At 38.4% G+C, this 19,633-nt stretch overlaps 1 long non-coding RNA gene across 1 annotated transcript in view; it reads left to right on the forward strand.

The window, feature by feature from the left end:
* The first annotated feature begins 206 nt into the window (after nt 1-206).
* The window catches only part of LOC128932419 (uncharacterized), a 38,963-nt gene continuing 19,536 nt past the window's right edge, over nt 207-19,633 (forward strand). The window contains exons 1-4 of the long non-coding RNA XR_008482267.2: nt 207-284; nt 4,787-4,928; nt 6,742-6,783; nt 12,113-12,205. This is a non-coding gene — a long non-coding RNA (uncharacterized LOC128932419). The remainder of the gene's footprint in view (nt 285-4,786; nt 4,929-6,741; nt 6,784-12,112; nt 12,206-19,633) is intronic.

Consider the following 19,633-nt stretch of genomic DNA (forward strand, 5'->3'; position numbering starts at 1 on the left):
TTTTCTTGTAATCTTGATTATTCTCAAATTCTTTTTTTCTGCTGAAATTTAGAAATGAGTGGGATAGATAGATTGCCATAGAAATGTTTGATAAGTGCTAATATAGCCCGTAAACTAATGACTGGATTGGTATGAAAATGCTTTATGGTGATGTAGGGTAGAAAAATCATATAGAGGTTTAAGCTGTTATTTGTGTATCCCACCACTAGGGAGAAGGCTAATCTGGCAAGAACTGTGGTTCCCATCACTAGAGATGGAGTAGGGGCTCCCAACCCAATTCAGCGGTAAGTTTGAAACCAAAGAAGTACATAAAGTTGACAACAGTTTTACAGCAGTACTGAAATTGAAGGAGCTGTAAGGCAAGCTCTAGGACCAGCCGAAGGGAGCTGGAGGCAGCAAGGACAGCCAGTTTTGAAAGAGGAGTCATAGCTTCTAAGGTCTCACATTCTTTGGGTAGCAGTCAGAAGCTCCGGCTAGTATGGGTGCTGTATGAGTAGAACCAGACAATATCACTCACTTTCTTATTCTCCTTTAAAACCATCTGAGCTATCAGCTTCCCTTACTCTGTCTCCATGCCTTTGCTTAATTGTATGCAGAAAGTCAAGTTACTGCAATCAGAGTAGCTGACAGAAGGGTAGATTCCTTGTGTGTTCTTTGCTAACTTCACCCTCGGACAGTCAGCATGCTGTCAGCTCTCCATTAACTGGACTGCAGAAACACCTCCATTGAGCAATCAGAAATCCTGAAATATCCCCATAGAGTAAGACTTTGGTCAACCTCCAGGAGAAGCAAGACTCGAGACAGGCTATTCCCTTGATCCTGGGTGTCCATATGCAACTGTATTTAGCACAGAAAGTCTTGGAGTTTGCTAATTTTCTCCTGGAAACACAGCTGCAGTCTCTCCACTCTTAATTTTGAGTGTTGTGCTTAGAGCAGAACCACCTGTCTCTGTATCTGTATTTTCTTTCCAAAGAGCTGAATGATTGCCTGGAACAGCTGTGGGTATTTGTGTTTTATTTTTATAAGCCCTAAGCAACTGAGTGAAAAGCAAAGCCGATTATGTCATTGAGTCCTTTAATATGTATGAACAGGAAAGCAGAAAACTGAGTTAGCCATAGCAAATACAAGGTTTACATAGAAGAAGAAACACTGAATTTTGCTGGGAAATCAATGAACAAAGAGGCAAAATGTTTGCATTTTGGGGGAAAAACTTTTTTATTTTGTTTATGTTGATTCAGATAAATTATCTTTACACGACATCTTTTTAAATCCTGCAAACACTGAATTTATCACCACAAGACGTCAGAGAAGCATAGTGGAGAACATGCTACATACAAGTTTGGCAAACAGAGTCAGGTTTTTATGTGCAGCAACCCCTACACATTTGTTTGTTCTTCTCTGTGCTGTTTAAAATAACTTCCTCTTGGCCAGGAGCAGTGGCTCATGCCTGTAATCCCAGAACTTTGGGAGGCCGAGGTGGGCAGATCATGAAGTCAGGAGATCAAGACCATCTTGGCCAACATGGTGAAACCCTGTCTCTATTAAAAATATAAAAAATCAGCCAGGTGTGGTGGCACGTGCCTGTAATCCCAGCTACTTGGGAGGCTGAGGCAGAAGAATCTCTTGAACCCAGGAGGTGGCGGTTGCAGTGAGCCGAGATAGAGCCACACTGCACTCCAGCCTGCTGACAGAGTGAGACTCTGTCTCAAAAAAATAAAAAAATAAAAAAACCAAAAAACCAAACCAAACCAAACCAAACCACCTCCTCTTTGTCTTTGAATTGTATAGAGTTTAAATGCCACTGGAAAGTTAAACCTCCACTCTGAAAACTTATTTGTGCTATCAAAACATTGTCAAGAATATAGTAGCTAGAGCCAGATTTCATGCCAAATGCCAGAGGATCTTTGGCTACTATCACTGGAGAGTTTTTAGGTCAGTGTAAGTAGGAAGACAATCTTATTTGGTATTGTGTAGTAGCAACTTATTTAGAATTACAAGTCTCTTGGATCCTTGAGGGCTACATTTTGGTGGTGGTGGTGGTGGTGGGTGGTAACATTTCAACCAATCTTACTATGACAACCCATAGAATCCTTCTACCTAAAAAACTGTCAGAAAATTTAGGGTATTTTATTTTCTTTTTCTCCTTATTTCCCTTCTTATTTTAAGGTGAATCCAGTTTATCTCAGTTGCATCTTTTCTCCTTCAATATAAAAATGCTACAAAATTATTATTTCTAAAACTTTGGAAAATGTAGAAAAACTAAAAATAAGAACAACCATATTCCCAAGGGCAAGTGTTGTTAGTGTCTCACTCAGTCCTGGCTCACGTTTGTTTTTATTTTTGTTTTGTTTTATAATTGTGACCATATTGTATGTGTGATTTTGTTTTTTAAAAAATTAGCACTCATAAGCTTTCTCCAGTGTTATTAAAATTACATAAACAACTCTTATTCTTTCTCTTTCATTTCTTCTCTTCCTTTCCATTCTTTTCTTTAAAAGTGTTTATTGCCTTCCTTCTTTTCTTCATCAAATACCATGAAGGAGACTTCTGCTTTGGACAAGACAGAATAATAGGAACTGGTTTTTCTTTCAGCATATTAGGAGGTAGTAGTATGAGTTCAAGCGTGTCATGGCAATTAGAGTTCATGAGATATAATACTAAAGAAGAGAGGTCTGCACAGAGAGAAGGCTCTGGAGATCTGAAGAGCATCCCCTTTGAGTTTTCATCTGAGTACTGAACAGCATGTATGTGTGAAGAAACTATTCAAGTTTTCTAGGAGGAAAAATTATTGGGGTTCACATAGGGTCTGGAAGAGTTTGTATTCCTACATACTGGAGTGGATAGAACTCATAATTTGTGGGTATTAGTATACTCAGAAGGATAATGCCTCAACAATGGGATGAAATTAATCCTAGGTTAAAAGCTGCTCTGATCCTGTATAAAACAAGTATGAAAGCAGGTCTCAAAGGATCAAACTGTTTCCAAGTAACTTAATTCCAAGAACAAAGCTCAAGAATATTTACAGAAATATAGAAGAAAAAATCCAGTACCCAACAAGATAAAATTAGTGATGTCTGGGATCCAATACAAATATTACCAAATATGCGAAGAAGCAGGAAATATGAGCCATAATGAAAAAAGTAATCAATAGAAACAAACTCAGTAATAACATAGACAGAATTAGTAAACAAGGATATTAAAACAGATATTGTAATTATATTTCTTTTTTTTTTTTGAGGCGGAGTTTCACTCTTGTTACCCAGGCTGGAGTGCAATGGCTCGATCTCGGCTCACCGCAACCTCCGCCTCCTGGGTTCAGGCAATTCTCCTGCCTCAGCCTCCTGAGTAGCTGGGATTACAGGCGTGCGCCACCATGCCCAGCTAATTTTTTGTATTTTTAGTAGAGACGGGGTTTCACCATGTTGACCAGGATGGTCTTGAGCTCTTGACCTCATGATCCGCCTGCCACGGCCTCCCAAAGTGCTGGGATTACAGGCTTGAGCCATCAAGCCCGGCCTGTAATTATATTTCTTATTGTCAAGAAGGTAGATTATAACATGAGTGTGTTAAAAAGGGACATGAAAGACATTTCTTAACTGTAAATCAAACTTCTGGAGATAAAAATACAATACCTAAAAGAAAAAATACATTGGATGGAATTAACAGCAGATTTGTCACTTCAGAAGGAAATATTAATAAACTTAAGGCAGAGTAATAGAAAATGTTAAAAATGAAGCAAAGAAAAAAGACCATTAAAAGTGAACACAGCCTCAGGGAGTTTAGGGCAAGTTTAAACAGCCTAATACACACATAATGGGAGTAGCCAAAGGAAGTGGGAATAGAAAAAAAAAATTCAAAGAAATAATGGCTAAAACTTTTCCAAGTTTAATGAAACCTCTAAACCACACAGATTGAAGAAGCTCGATAAATATTAAGTACAAAAGACATGAAGAAAACCATGCTACGTCACATCACAATTAAATTGCTTAAAACCAGTAATAAAGAGAAAAATAATAAAAGCAACTAGAGGAAAAAGACACATATGGACAAAAGAATGAAGATTAGAATTATCACAGCCTGCTAACTGGAAACAATGCATGTTAGAAGACAGTGTAGAAACATCTTTAAAATACTTAAAGAAAAAATAACTGTCAACTTAGCATTCTACAACCAGCAAAAGTATTTGTCATACAGTAGAGGTGTATTGAACATGTAGTTACCATGACATAGCAATTCTACTCCTAGGTTTATATACTCAAGAGAAATGAAAGTGTATATTTACATAAAACTTGTACACAAATGTCATAGCATTCCTAATGATTACAAAGTGAAAACAACCCAAATATTCATCAAATGGTAAATGAATAAGTAAAACATGGGTACCCATATAATGGAAGATTACTTAGCAATAAGAAGAAATGAAGTACTGATACATGCAACAACATGGATGAACCCTGAAAATGTTATGGTAAGTGAAAAAAACAGTAAAAGATGATTAGATATTTTATGATTTCACTTATATGAAATATCCAGAATGGGCAAGTCTATAGTGACAAAGTTGACTAATAGTTGTTTAGGGCTGGAGGTGGGAGGATAAAATGAAAAATGACAGAAAAAGCAAATTAGGATTTCTTCAGGGAGAACAGAAATGTGGCAATGGATGCATACTCTTTTGAATATCCTAAAAATATTGAAACGTACACTTGAAAAGGGTGAATTGTATGGTATTTGAATTATATCTCAATAAAACCATTAAAATGATGATAAAGGTGAAATATTTTTTCAGATATAAAAAACTGAAAGATTAATCAGCAAAAGACCTGAACTAAAATATTAAAGTTCTAAGGTGATACCTGAGAAAGAAGGTGATACCAGATGGAAATCTGAATCTACACAACGGGATAAAGAACACCAGAAATGATAAATATGTGGGTAAATATAAATATCCTTTTCTTTTTTCTTTTTTGGAAGACAGGGTCTCACTTTGTCACCCAGGCTGGAGTGCAGTGATGCAATCTCAGATAACTTCAACCTTTGCCTCCTGGGCTCAAGTAATCCTCCCACCCCAGCCTCCCAAGTAGTTGGGGACTATAGGTATGCACCATCACGTCCAGCTGATTTTTGTAATTTTTTTTGTAGAGATAGGGTTTTGCCAAGTTGCCCAGGCTGGTCTCAAACTTGTTAACTGAAGCAATCGGCCCACCTCTGCCTCCCTAAGTGCTGGGATTACAGGCATGAGCCAAGCACCTGGCTTCCTTTTCTTTTTATTAAAAATATTTCTTTAAAATATTCTTGATGAAAGCAAAAAAATGTGATGGACTTTATAACAATAAAAAATTGAAATGTGTAACCACAAGACCTAGACCAGAATGGAAAGAGCTGGAACTTTACTGTTGTAGGGTTTATACATAACATGGTATAATATTAGATGTATAATATAAACTCTAAAGCAATCACTGCAAAAACAATACTACATGTTATAGCTAGTAAACCAACAAAGGATATAAAATAAAATTGTAATTAATTAATTCAAAAGAAGGAAATAAAAGAGGCAATAGGAGACAAAGAATAGGTGGGATTACTAGAAAAGAAACAAAAAAGGTAGATTTAAACACAATCATATCAACAATCACATTAAATAAAAATGTTCTAAATTCTCTAATTAAATGCAGATAGTCAGACTGCATTTGTTTTTAAAAAAAAAAAAGCAAGACCAAACTACATGCATTGCTTAACAACAAGGATGCATTCTATGAAGTGCATCATTAGGCAATTTTCTCATTGTGTGAACGTCATAGTGTGTACTTATGCAAACCTAGAGAGTATAGCCTATATACCTAGGCTATATGAGATAGCCTATTGCTCCTAGGCTATAAACCTGTACAACATGTTATTGTACTGAATACTATAGGTAAGTGTAGCACAATGATAACTATTTGTGTATTTAAACATAGAAAAGATACAGTAAAAATACTGTTTTATAATTTTGTGGAACCACCTTTGGTTCCACATATAGCCCATCATTAACTGAAACATTGCTATTTGATACCTGACTGTATATGCTGCCTACAAAAAACTTACTTTCAATATAAAGACACAAGTAGGTCTGTGATTGCCTCTTATTGGATTGACTTGGATTGACTAAACTAAATCTCCTGTAATTTCCCTTCCTATATATATCCTATTAGAGTAGACCACAGGAGAGATTCTTATGGGCTATTTGGAGGATAGAAGCAAAACAGCAGCCATTTGGTTGCTCACACACGTCTCTTATCTGTTAAGTCACCACATTTATCCAGAAGCAGGGCTTCACCTGCAATTGCTCTGCATTCTCCTGAATAGTTCAGCTTCTCTGATTCCTTGACCAGCTCTGTGTTGAAGAACCTAGCTTCTTCAGGACATCCACACAATCAAGAAACTTCAGAAACCCGTAAAAGAAGAGCAAAATATACAAAAAGGAGGCAGGAGAAAGGTAATAATGAGAAAATAAATGAAATAGAAAATAGGCAAATGTTATAGAAAAATCAGTGAAGCTAAAAGCTGGTTCTGTAAGAATGTTAATAAAAAATAAATCTCAAGCCCAGCTGATCAAAAAAAAATAGAGAAGACCTAAATTACCATAAGCATGGGTGAGAGAGTTGACATCACCGTAGGTCCTACAGGTAAAAGAATAATACATAAATATGAATAACTTTATGTCAATAAATTCTATTTTTAAAAATATATTTTATTGCATTTTAGGTTTTGGGGTACATGTGAAGAACATACAGGATTGTTGCATAGGTATGTACATGGCAAGGTGGTTTGCTGCCTTCCTCCCCATAACCTATATCTGGCATTTCTCCCCATGTTATCCCTCCCCAACTCCCCGCCCTCCACTGTCTCTCCCCTCAATCCCCCCTACAGACCTCAGTATGTGATGCTCCCTTCCCTGTGTCCCTGTGTTCTCATTGTTCAACACCCGCCTATGAGTGAGAATATGTGGTGTTTAATTTTTTGTTCTTGTGTCAGTTTGCTGAGAATGATGGTTTCCACGTTCATCCATGTCCCTACAAGGGAAATGAACTTATCATTTTTTATGGATGCATAGTATTCCATGGTGTATATGTGCCACATTTTCCCTATCCAGTCTATCACCGGTGGGCATTTGGGTTGGTTCCAAGTCTTTGCTATTGTAAACAGTGCTGGAATGAACATACGTGTGCACATGTCTTTATAATAGAATGATTTATAATCCTTTGGAAATATACCCAGTAATGGGATTGCTGGGTCAAATGGAATTTCTATTTCTAGGTCCTTGAGGAATTGCCACACTGTCTTCCACAATGGTTGAACTAATTTACACTCCCACCAACAGTGTAAAAGTGTTCCTATTTCTCCACATCCTCTCCAGCATCTGTTGTCTCCAGATTTTTTAATGATCGCTATTCTAACTGGTGTGCGATGGTATCTCAATGTAGTTTTGATTTGCATTTCTCTAATGACCAGTGATGATGAGCATTTTTTCATATGTTTGTTGGCCTCATGTATGTCTTGTTTTGAAAAGTGTCTGTGCATATCCTTCGCCCCCTTTTGAATGGGTTTGTTTGTTTTTTTCTTGCAAATCTGTTTTAGTTCTTTGTAGATTCTGGATATTAGCCCTTTGTCAGATGGTTAGACTGCAAAATTTTTTTACCATTCTGTTGGTTGCTGGTTCATTCTAATGAAAAAGTAAAAAGGTATATGGATACCAAAATAAATCTCATCCCTTATGTCACATCATACAGGAAAATGAAGTTGAAATTGATCATATCCCTAAATAAAACAACAACTTTTAGAATAAAACATAAGAGAAAACCTTGGTGATCTGTTTTTGTCAAAGTTTTTAAAATGTAGCATACAAAGCAAGAAATAAAAAGGGAAAGTCAATTATTTGGACTTCACCACAAAATTAAAATACGTTGTGCATCACAGACATTGTAAGAAAGTGAAACGGCAAACCACAGAAAGAGAGAATATCTTTTTGAAAGATATCTGACCAAAGATTACAGTATAAAAAGGATTGTTAAACTCAAGAATATGAAGACCAAAACAAACAAACAACAAAAAAAACTGGTAAAAATGGGCCAAACTTAATGTAAAAGTTAATATAAGAATGGCAGATAGGCCCATGGAAAGATGCTCTATAGTCTTACTCACTGGGGAAATGCAAATAAAAACCACCTCACACCCACTAGAATGACTAACATTATAAAACCTGGTAAAATTACAAAGTATTGGTAGGGATGTGGATTAACTGGAATTCTCATATAATGCTGGTGTAAATGGCATGATCTACTGGGGAGACATTTTGTTAGTTTCTTAAGAATATAAGCCTCTACCTACCATACAACCCAGTCATTGTCCTCTATGCATTGATCCAAGACAAAATAAACCTATGTTCACAAAATAAAGCCTAGTAAGGCCTAGTGAATGTCCATAGCAGCTTTATTTGTAATGGAAAAAAACTACAAACAATGGTCAGGCACGGTTACTCATGCCTGTAATCCCAGCACTTTGGGAGGCCAAGGCAGGCAGATCACCTGAGGTCAGGGGTTCGAGACCAGCCTGGCCAACAGGGTGAAACCCTGTCTCTACTAAAAATACAAAATTAGCCAGGTGTGGTGGTGCATGCCTGTAATCTCAGCTACTCAGGTAGCCGAGGTGGGAGAATCACTTGAACTCAGGAGGTGGAGCTTGCAATGAGCTAAGATCACACCATTGCACTCCAGGCTGGGCGATAAGAGCTAAACTCCATCTCAAAACAAACAAACAAACAAACAACAACAACAAAAAGCTACAAACAACCCAAATGCCCTTCAGTGGGTGAATGAATCAACACATGGTGATTCATCCATGCAATAGAATACTTTTCAGCAATAAAAAGAGATGAACTATTGATCCATGTAACAGAATGGATGACTCTCAAAATAATTATGCTGTCTGAAAGAAGCCAAAGATGAGTGCATACTGTGTGATTCCATTATATAAAATGCAAACAAATCTATGGTGACAAAAAGCAGATCAGCGGTTGCCTGGGAACACAGAGGATTATTGTTTGGGGCAGGAAGGAGAGATTATAAAAGGGCATAAGGAAGCTATTTGAGGTGGATGATATGTTAATTATCTTGATGGTTATGATTTTATGTTCATATATCTATGTCAAAACTCAACATGTTGTGCACTTAAATATGTTCAGTTTACTGTATATCCATTATGCCTCCATAAAGCTATAAAACAAAAAGCCATTAGGCAGATCCACACAAGTTAGCCAGCTTATAGAGGCAGGTTCAAATGAGTTTTGGGTGAGAGAAGGAGGGGGATGCAGAAAGATTGGCCATTTACAGGACAGTTCATGTAAGAGGAGCCAAGCTTTTCACTGTTGGAGTTCAGTACAATTACAGAAAAATAAAAGGAAACCAGAATGGACTTTGTGTTGTTAGACCTTGTGGTATGAATGTGAACCTCATAGTTTTTATGTGTGCAGATATGGAAATCTATAGAGATGTGATGTGTGTGTACATTCATATATCTTCTACCCCTACTCACAGAAAAGGCCTGGGAATAATCACACCCCAGTTATCACAAGCACACCTAGCATCTAGATTTTGAGTTGTTAATATCACTTTTCAATGAAAGGAAGCAGGGCTTCTTGGAGAAACATCAGATTCTAAGGCTGAGACAGGGAATGTACAAGATGAATTTGAATATCCTTTTGTGCTAGAAAGCAAAGAAATACTCAAACAACAAGATAACAACAGTTCTTAGAAGCCAGCTTAAAGAGGCTTTCACTGGCCACATCTGGTGATTTGAGCATCAAGATAAATAATGAGTTACAGATTCTAATCTATTGAGTGAAAAACAAACATGTGGCTCCACACTGATAAAAGGAATAAATGAGTAAATAAATGGGGAGGCAAGAGAAGTCTTCCTTAGAGTAGAAAGCCAACTAATAAATGTAGAAGGATCAACGATATCAGAAAATCTCCGTTTGACAACTATCACAATAATAATTAACATTAATGGATACCCAAACTAGTGGGTGAAAGTAGTGGGTGAAATTTTACGTAGTCTCAAATTATCACTTCAGAAAATCTTTATTGATTACAAAAGGGGAAAAACACAACTTTGTAGTTTTAGAAACCTGGAAAACACTGTCTTGACTAAGTAAAGTTAACACCACCAGTAATGTGACTTTTATAGGTGCAAGATGGACCAACCCCCACCTGCAACATTGGTTTAGGATTTGAGACTAATGATACACACACACACACACACACACACACACACACACACACACACACACACGCACACACGCACACATACCCCAAGAGGATAAAAAGAGATTTATTTATTACTCATATACTGAGGCTTTCTGGGAAGAGTAGGGCAGGCTCCCAAACAGATCTGGAAATGGCTAAGAAAGCACAGAGGGTGACTGGTTTTGATTTTTATTGTGGTTAATGGGTTCCGGCTGGGGTGAGGGTTACCAGTAATGGGACAGGGCTCATGTGGTTTGAACCTACCACCAGCATCAAACAAGGAATCCCCCAGGCTTTCTTATCAGCTTGCCAAGATGTAGGGCAGAAGAAGAAGAAAGAAGAGTAGAGCTTGAAAGCTGTTAGCAGTCACACATAAAAAATAGAATCAGACTAAGAACAAGCAGATGCCATACTCCATCCAATAGTTGCAATGAAAAGAATACAACATCTGTGATACTCTAGCCAAAAATATATTACCTGGGTCTAATTATGAGAAACATCAAACAGGCCGGGTGCAGTGGCTCATGCCTGTAATCCCAGCACTTTTGGAGGCTGAGGTGGGCAGATCACGAGGTAAGAAGTTCGAGACAAGCCTAGCCAACATAGTGAAACCCTCTCTCTACTAAAAATACAAAAGTAAGCTGGGCATGGTAGTGTACACCTGTAGTCCCAGCTACTAGTGGGGCTGAGGCAGGAGAATCGCTTGAACCCAGGAGGCGGAGCTTGTGGTGAGCTGAGTTGGTGCCAGTGCACTCCAACCTGGGCAACAGAGTGAAACTCTGTCTCAAGTAAAAATAAAAAAAAGAGAGACAGAGAGAGAAACATCAAACAAATCCACTGTGTAGTCAAGAGTTAACATACCAGACCTGGGGCTGCTATCCTTAGAAAGGCCTGCTTGCAAGCTTGCCGTGATTGGTAGCTGGGAACTTGGATTTAAAGAGTGTTCGCATCACACAGTGTATGGCTCACTCTGCCTAAACTGCTTGTACAAAGAATGAGGATTGTGTTGAATTTTGCTTTCCTTTGGGGAGTCTGGAATTTTGGTACTTGCTGGACAGAGAGTGCCTATGTAACCAGCCCAATACAAATCTTGAGCACTGAATTTCTAATAAGCTTCCTGGTAGGTAAACTTCACATGTGTTATCTCAGCTCATTGGTACGGGAATTAATATGTCCTGTATGATTCCACCGGGGAGGACTCTTGGGAGCTTGCCTGGTTTTCTCTGGACTTTGCCCATCATGCCTTTTGCTAATTTTGCTTTTTATTTTTATTTGCTAATTTTGCTTTTTATTCTTTGGCTTTAATAAATCATAGCCATGAGTGTGGCCATCTGCTGAGTCCTGTGAGTCCTCCTAGCAAATCATCAAACCTGGGGTGATCTCGGGGAACCCAACACACCCACATTGAAAGATATTTCACTAAGCGATTGTCCTATAATCTTTAAAAAATGTAGAGGTCATGAAAAAGGGTCATAACAGCTGTGAACAATGTGAGATCTTGAACTGCATTTTTTTCTGAAAAGGATGTTTCTGGGACAGCTGGCTAAACTTGAATGGCATCTCTGGATAATGGGTCTATGAAAGTTCTTTATGCCAACCTTGCAAGTTTTTGGTAAGTTTAGAACTGTTTCAAAATAAAATATGTATTTTTTCTTTTCTTTTTTCAAGACAGGGTCTCATTCTGTCACCCAGAATGAGTGCAGTGGCAAGATCTCAGCTTATTGCAGCCTCTACCTCCCTGGCTCAAGTAATCCTCCCACCTCAGCCTCCTGAGTAGCTGGGACTACAGGTGTGCGCCACCATGCCAGGCTAATTTTTTTTTTTTTTTGTAGAAATGAGATTCTGCTGTGTTGCCCAGGCTCATCTTGTACTCTTGAGCTCAAGAGATCCACCCACCTCAGCCTCCAAAACTGCTGGGATTACAGGTATAAACCATGATGTCCGGCCCTAAAGTATATATTTTTTCAAAACTCTGAAAGCATTTTTTAATCAGCTGCATAATATTCTACTGCATGATAATCTATCATAGTTTCTTTAGCCTAGTGATTTTCAACCCTGGCTACACATGGAAGCCACTTGGAGACTTTTAAAAACTATATATGCCTAGGTCTCAGTCCTAGAGATTTTGATTCAGTTGTTCTGATATAAGGATTTGGGCATCATTATTGTGAAATATAGCAACCCAAGTGATTCTAATGTGGAACCAGAAATGAAAACCAGTAGGGTAAGAAAAACTGTAATAATCCCTTAATGTTGATTATTTAGGTTGTTTCTAGCCATAGTATTTCAATACAAATATTTGTGCCTAAAGCTTTTCCCTCATTTTTTATTATCTTCTTAGTATTAACCCCAGAGGTCAAAGGCTGCTATTTTTAAGGCTGCTATTGATATTTTTCCAAATTGATTTTAAAAGCAAGTTATTCAATCTCTTTTCTACTATATATAGATACAATGTTCTCCACTTTAAACATCTTTGTTAGTATGATAGAAAAAGGTGTTACATTATTCTAATTTTTATTTTAAAACTTTCTTTAGAGGTGAACTATTTCCAAATTTTGTTATGCATTCGTGTTTCCTCTTTGGGAAATAATTGTTATATTCTTCTATGTTCTATTAGGGAGGTAGTCTTTCCCAGATAGTCTTTCTCAGATAGTTTTATGTAAGGGCTTTATCATATGTAAGTGCAGTATTTCTGCAGTTTGTGGTTTGACTTTTAATTTTGGTCATTTTACTGTTTAAGAGAAAAAACATTTTCTTAGGAATGAGAAAATATGCTATAGCAGCAAGAAGAGTTGCCAAATTCAAGGCTTGTTCTATATCTAGAAGGAGTTCCTAAGACAGAGGAGGAAAAAATACTGCAAGCTGTGGCTAAGGAGTTCTGTGTTTTGTATTCCTAAGGTGTTTTGAGGGTTGAGGAATATGTATCAAATCCAATAGGGTTTATTTTATTCTTATTCATAGGACTATGCGCCCTATTTTAAGTACCACCTTAGAGAGAACAACACATGCTAGAGTTATTTTTTTCTCCTTGGTCATAGGAAAATCAGATACTAAATTAGTTGTAACACATCCCTGAAAATAAAAACTTGCTAAAAAAAATGAGTTCACATAAAAAGTGTAATGTGGGTTGGCAAAAACAGAAATAAACAGATCAGACTGTCTATTATTGAGAAGATATTCTGGGCTAACCCCACTCACAGTCACTGCAGTATTCAATGTAATAGGACAAGAAGTCTTATCACAAAATGTTATTTCAGAAAATGCTGTTAAAAACTTATATCCCAAAAGATAAGTGAATTGCACACAGAGCTGAGAAATCTAGGCTAGTCTGCAAAAATCCATTCACCCCTTCATGGTTAGTGGAAGGCTTCTGCCATGTGGGGGAGCTCAAATCTCACTTCCCTCTGCTATTACTCCACCCACAAAGTAGTTGATTACTAATATTGGATTGGTCAAGTCCAGGAACACAGTTTAGGTCACTATGCTTGGGCCTGGAACTTTTTTTGTGCTGAAGGAAAAGTTAAATATGGTTCCTGGTAGCAAAATTTCTTTTTTAGCTCATTTTGTAGGTTTTTTTTCCCTTGATTGACTTTTTAGGAAAACTGGTTTTCTATTCAACTGGGTGATGAGAGAGGTTGAAGGCTTTGTTGAGACTTTTGTGCCCTGCTGTCTCCTGGAAGGTCGTGGGGGGCAATGGATGGTTTCTAAGAACAGGAAAAACTTTTCCTATTTCCTTGCTTTAATTGAATTTGATTGGAATTGCCTTTTTTTTTCATTAGAGCCAAACAATAAGGATGACTGTAGGCCAGGCAACATCTTCTGGGTAATGAGACAGAACTGATTGTAGTAGCTTAGGAATTAATTTCAAGAGCAAAGGAAGGCTTGTCTCAAAACAGCAGAATTTCACTGTAGACAATTTTGGACTGATGATGCTGGCATTGATGGACAGGAGGAACAACCCCAGGGTTTTGTTTTCCTTCTTATTTCCTTTTGTTCTACCTGGACTGAGATGAATTCTGATAATGGCAGGAATTTTGTAGCACTAAAATTATCCAATAAATCAAAGTTATGAAATTAATCACTAAACAAATGAAGACGGGTGAAAGTCATTCTTTTTTTTCTTCTCTTTCTTCCTTTCTTTTTGTTCATTCATGCTTCTTTTCCTTTTGGACGTAGTTCCATTTGAGATTTATCAATAATTGTTTTTCCTATTTAAAATTGATTTTTAATTATATAAGTGATTCCCGAATACTTCCTCCTTCCAAAAAATGGAAACCTACAGCTAAAGCTGCTATTAAGTCCTTTCTGAGCACTATCCCACTACCCTGATGCCATATTCTAGACATTACAGTAAAGTACTATGGGAGGGCTGGAGCCAGATTGCTTAGACACAGATTAAACCAATTAGCCAGCGATGCAAGTTTAGGCAAGTTACTTGACTTGTCTGTGCCTGACTTTTCTTATCTGGAGAATGGATATTAATGCCTACCTCATAGGGCGATTTTAAGGATTAAATGTAATAATATTTGTAAAGCACTTAAACACTGTATGGCATGCAGAAGCACTTAATAAATGTTAGCTATTGTTATTCCACTTCCCACTTGTGACATATACTTCTTCCTGTAGATCATCCAGTGAGTTATGTTTGCACCACTGCACTCCAGCCTAGGTAACAGAGTGAGCTGCTGGCTCATAAGAGAGAGAGAGAGAGAGAGAGAGAAAGAGAGAGAGAGAGAGAGAGAGAGAGAGACAGAGAGACAGAGAGAGTGAGAGTGATATGGTTTGGCTGTGTCCCCACCCAATTCTGTTTTTGAATTCCCATGAATTCAAAACAGGAGGGACTGGGTAGGAGGTAATTGAATCATGGGGGCAGGTCTTTTTGATGTTGTTCTCATGATAGTGAATAAGTCTCATGAGATCTGATGGTTTTATAAGGGGGAGTTTCCCTGCACAAGGTCTCTCTCTCTCTCTCTTTGCCTGCTGCCATCTATGTAAGACATAACTTGCTCTTTCTTGCCTTCTGGCATGATTGTGAGGCCTTCCCAGCCATGTGGAACTGTGAATTTATTAAACCTCCTTTTTAATTTACCCAGGTAATTTAATTTTTTAAATTACCCAGTCTTGGGTATGTCTTTATCAGCAGCTTAAGAAAAGACTAAAACAGTAAATTGGTACCGGGAGTATGGCTGTACCTTGCAAAGTCACAGCCACATGGTGGCTCATGAGACCATGAGACTGGGCATGGTCTTAGGGGCAGAGCTGCCTAAGACCATGAAAATCTACCTCTTGAATCAATGTGACCTGGATGTGAGACATGGAGTCAAAGGAGACCATTTGGAGGTTTAAGATTTGAGACCAGGCATGGTGGCTCACATCTGTAATCCCAGCACTTTGGGAGGCTGAGGCAGGTGGATCACCTGAGGTCAGGAGTTCAAAACTAGTGTGGCCAACATGGTGAAACCCCATCTCTACTGAAAATACAGTATTAGCTGGGTGTGCTGGCACATGCCTGGACTGTAGTCCCAGCTACTTGGGAGGCTGAGACAGGAGAACCACTTGAACCTGGGAGGTGGAGGCTGCAGTGAGCTGAGATCGTGCCATTGCACTCCAGCCTGGGCAAGACAGAGCAAGACTCTGTCTAAAAAAAACAAAAGAAAAAAAAATCAAGGTTTGACTGCCCCACTGGAATTTGGACTTGTATGGGGCCTGTAACTCCTTTTTTTGGGCCAATTTCTTCCATTTGGAAAGGCTGTATTTACCCAGTGTCTGTATCCCCATTGTATCTAGGAAGAAATTAACTTGCTTTTGATTTTACAGGCTCATAGGTGGAAGAGACTTGCCTTGTCTCAGATGAGACTTTGGACTGTGGACTTTGAGTTAATGCTGAAATGAGTTGAGAATTTGGGGGACTGTTGGGAAAGCATAATTGGTTTTGAAATGTGAGAACATGAGATTTGGGAGGGACCAGAAATGGAATGATATGGTTTGGCTGTGTCCCCACCCAAATCTCAACTTGAATTCCCACTCATTGTGGGAAGGACCTGTGGGAGGTAATTGAATCATGGGGGCAGGTCTTTTCTGTGCTGTTTTCATGATAGTGAATAAGTCTCATGAGATCTGATGGTTTTATAAGGGGGAATTTCCCTGCATGAGCTCTCTCTCTCTTTGCCTGCCACCATCCATGTAAGATGTGACTTGCTTCTCATCTTCCATCATGATTGTGAGGCCTCCCCAGCCATGTGGAACTGTGAGTCCATTAATCCTCTTTTTCTGTATAAATTACCCAGTCTCAGGTATGTCTTTATTGGCAGTGTGAGAGCAGACTAATACAGAGAGAGTAAGAGAGGTAAGTAATCCTTAGGGGGAAATGGATATGGAACAACAGGAGTAAAGAGTTAGATTGTGTTGCTGTAGAAAAAGAGGGCAAGAGGTAACCAATATTATGAGTTTTCAGAATATCATTTTAGTGTCATCTGTGTGTTTGTGTTTGACAAAATAGTGGCCTATGCATGTTATTCTACAGCTTGCCTTTTTCAATTAGCAATGATGTTTTGAGATTTATCCATGTTGATACAAATGGATCTAGTATATTCATTTTAACTATTATTGCTACAAATACTAGTCTGTTATAAACAGTGCTGCCTGGAACCTTTGAATAAGTGTCTGCAAAGTGAATATGTGCCAGAGTTTCTCTCAAATAGAAATCTATATGTGGAACTGCTGGGTTGCAGACTATGTGTAAATTGCTTGAACCAATTTATATTCCCACAGCAGTATCTGAGAGTACCCAGTTCCTCAAAACCTTGCAAAAACCCATAAGTAAAATTAAATCTTTGTGTGAATCTAAGGGAGAGAAACAGTATGTCATTGTTTTACTTTGCATTTTTCTGGTTTCTAGTGAGATTGAACATCTTTTCATGTTTATTGGCCATTTGCATTTTCTCTTTTGTGAATCATCTGTTTATAATCTCGGTTCAGACTTCTATTACATTGCCTGATTTTTTTCTTATTAATCTATGTGATGATATTTTGTTAAGTATGCTGCATATACTTTTTCCTAGTCAGCTTTGCTTAGCTTCCAGCTTTTCTTCATGGAATCTTTGGTCATACAGGCCTAAATGTTAGTGCAATCAAGTTGATTGGTCTAGTCTCATTTTGGGGGACCTGCTTTTCATTTTGCTTTTTGATTCTCGTTTAAGAAATCCACATATTTGTAAGAATATTCCTTTATATCCATTTACATATATCTCTTTCTATATACACACAGAGAGAGATACATATTTTAAGTGGACCCTTCCTATACATGAATTTGTCATCTTGGAAAATATAAAGGCCTCTGGTGCCAGAACACTCTGGCTATAGGTACCGTGTTTGCTCAGAGGCAGAAGAAAAAGTACAGATGAAGAAGAAAGATTCAAAATATGATAGAGCATCAGAAAAGTACTGCTTGGGCTTTAGTAGTGGTGAGTCTGAAACATGAAGGGAAACAGGACTAACTTTAAGAATAGATTTTTTTCTTGAGGTTAAGTGGAAAGAGAACATACTGGGAAGGATGACATCAATCAGACAAATGTGTAAGCCTACATGTTGTAGAGGAGGAATGAGATTCCTCTAGGAATAGATGAAATTTGGGAAAATATGTGAATCTACATGAATGAGATAGGGAATCTTAAATTAACTGGGAGGGGTGGTGTGTGCCTGTAGTCCTAGCTACTCAGGAGGCTGAGCGGGAAGGATTGCTTGATCCCAGGAGTTAGAGGCTGCAATGAGCTGTGATTGTGCCACTGCACTCCAGTCTGGCCGACTGAGCAAGAACATGTGAGAAAGAGAAAGAGAGACATAGGGCATCCTAAGGAGAGGGAAATAGATAAGAAAGAGGTTGTGTTGCTGTAGAAAAAGAGGTCAAGAAAGCAGTATTTCTGTTGGTCTGAACAGAAGCTAGAAAGCACATAGGAGAAGACATGTTGCTTTTCCCTGCAGCACTGAAACCTTGAGAAGCATCAACAACATTAGCTCCAGTTCAGAAATGTGTTGATGGAAGGATGCTCCAGCTGGCATAAATGTGGAGGCAGAGGGGAAATCTAACCTAGGGAGGAGGATTGTCAGAACGAAACATTTCCAAAGTATAAAACAGTAGCATCTTCAGCATAAACAATATCATCAGACTTAAAACAAGAAAACAAACCATCTACCCAGCCAACTATGGTATTTGGTGGGAGACAGAAACAGAAGTAGGAAATTGGGTCCAGGGGAAATTTAAGGCCAAGAACATAGGGTGCTTGGAGATGTCTCGTGTAACTAGGCAGAGCACTATTGCAAGAAGGCAGAGCATGGACTCTTAGATGGGGCTCCAGCTTAGTTCATATGTGGTACTGCATTTGGGCACCAGGAAAATATGAAGATAAATATAAAAGCAAAGGAAGAAGTTTTTAAAATGCAGAATGAACACAAATAGGCAGAAAAGAACCTAAGAAATTCCTGGGGATTGGTGACACCCTCAATGCAAATTTCTGAACTGTGCAAGAAACACCAGTGTATAAGAGTGTTGGACTTTTCAATGAAATTTGGAATTTAGTGGCACAATTAATCTCCTGATCATGTTCTTTCCAACTGGGTTTAAGTTAATGGGAGTTGACAAGCAGGAACCCCGGACAACTGCATGGATTGACTGGCATCCTGGCAATCCGGTTTTGTCTCCTTCCTCCTCTTCTTTGAATGTCTGTGTGTTAGAATCTTACAGTGAATATGTGTTTGGGCATCATTCATTCCTCAGCTGACATACCTGCTAGCTTTGATTGGAATATTTTTGTGTCTTTGAAAGCAGAGCCATTCTTAAGCAAAACTGTGATGTTCTTCAGTTTCTGACCCCTGATCTGCAGATTTGTCTATAGCTACACCCTTCTTTATGTTCTTTCCATACTTCCCCATCAAGTATGTTGTACGTATATCTTTAAGACTTTCTTCTCTGCTCCAAACTTGAAAGACATTAGCTGTGGAAAAAAACCCAAAGCCAAACATTTTCATGGGCCAGAAATGGAAACACTCAGTGGTAAGCTGGACTGCAGTATAGGCCTGCTGGGCTGTAGGTCCAGAAATAGACAGAGTGAGGAGGGTTACTCCTACAGGGCAATGAAAACCAAAGTGGCCCACATGTGGTGGGGCACCAGAGCCAGCATCACTGTGTAAAACCAAAGGCTAGGTGGGCCTGCCTGACCATGAAAGGAGGTTGGAACCGCTCTGATCACTGCTTGAAGCAATGGCTTCATAAAGCTGAATCTCTGTAGGGAATGGGAGGAAATAGAGCAAGCCAAACAGCAGGATCTATTTGGCTCAGTGACTAGATCTACAATAGT

The sequence above is a fragment of the Callithrix jacchus genome, chromosome 6 (assembly GCF_049354715.1).
Source record: "Callithrix jacchus isolate 240 chromosome 6, calJac240_pri, whole genome shotgun sequence".
In the NCBI taxonomy this organism is placed as follows: Eukaryota; Metazoa; Chordata; class Mammalia; order Primates; family Cebidae; genus Callithrix; species Callithrix jacchus.